Below are 998 nucleotides of genomic sequence, written 5' to 3' on the forward strand. Positions count from 1 at the left end.
TCTTGCTTGAGGGCCCGCGCCCACACCCTCTGTGAGGCGGTGACCGTGATGTCACAGTGGGTGTCACAGAGCGGCCATTGTGACGCGTGAAGCTTGGAGCAGAGCAAAGGCTGCCGGGCTCAGGCCGAGCGTCAGTGCGGTCTGGTGAGGCGCAGAGAGAGCAGGGACTCTCGCAGTGCTCGCTATCAACGCACAATCATGTCCAAGAGGAAGAGGAAGGCCTCCAGCACGGAGGCGCCAGGTGAGAGCACAGCATCCCTGTGCACAGCTCCTGCCAACAGGCAGAGGAGTGCTGGAAGGGCCCCTCTGCTCCTTGGCAAGGGGGTCCGGCTTGGGCCGTGGCTGCCTTGGCCTTGCCACGGCCCCTTCCCCTCCACCGCCTCCAGCCGGCACGGCAGGCACACAGCAGGACCCTGGGGACGGCCCTCAGGGGCACCTGGCCCTGCCAGCTGCTCACCGCTGCTCGCATTTGCTCTCTCCTCTGCAGTGTGTGTGCTGTGTGGCCGGGCAGATGTCGACCCGGACGCCTTCGGGCACATGCTGTCTGAAAGTGGGATTCATGTCCACGAGTTATGCTTGGTGAGTTCCCCCATGGGCTCCTTCCAGATTCCTGCCGGGGATGCTCCTTTCCTTTCTGTCCTAATGAGATCCTGCTCTTTCCTCTCCTACAGTCGTTTGCCAACATCACTTCTGAAGTAGCAAGACTAAGGCTGTCGGGAAGTGAGGGCCTCCCGTTGCTGCCATCAGACGTGCAGTCAAACAGGCCACCAAGCAGGTGAGGACCTGCCCAGAGCAGGCAGATTTGTGCCAGGAGGGCTCACACCAGCTTAGTCTGGACCAAGGGAAGCAATCGCAGCCCTTCCAACCACCTCCACGACAAAGTGCTGCCACAGGAGATGAGCCCTGTCTGCTAGGCATCTTTGTAGAACGGGACCCAGCTGGCTGTGCCCAGAGGTGTGGGGCCAGCCACGGAGGCCCTGAGTCTGTTGCTGACGCGG

The 998-nt window shown here is 62.0% G+C and overlaps 1 long non-coding RNA gene across 1 annotated transcript; it reads left to right on the forward strand.

Annotated features, from left to right (window-relative positions):
• Positions 1 to 11: 11 nt before the first annotated feature.
• LOC109364446 lies at positions 12 to 733 on the forward strand. Its single transcript, XR_002110382.2, has 3 exons — positions 12 to 241; positions 488 to 579; positions 672 to 733. It is a non-coding gene; the product is annotated as an uncharacterized LOC109364446 (long non-coding RNA).
• The last annotated feature ends 265 nt before the right edge of the window (positions 734 to 998 follow it).

The sequence above is a fragment of the Meleagris gallopavo genome, unplaced genomic scaffold (assembly GCF_000146605.3).
Source record: "Meleagris gallopavo isolate NT-WF06-2002-E0010 breed Aviagen turkey brand Nicholas breeding stock unplaced genomic scaffold, Turkey_5.1 ChrUn_random_7180001857742, whole genome shotgun sequence".
Classification (NCBI taxonomy): domain Eukaryota; kingdom Metazoa; phylum Chordata; class Aves; order Galliformes; family Phasianidae; genus Meleagris; species Meleagris gallopavo.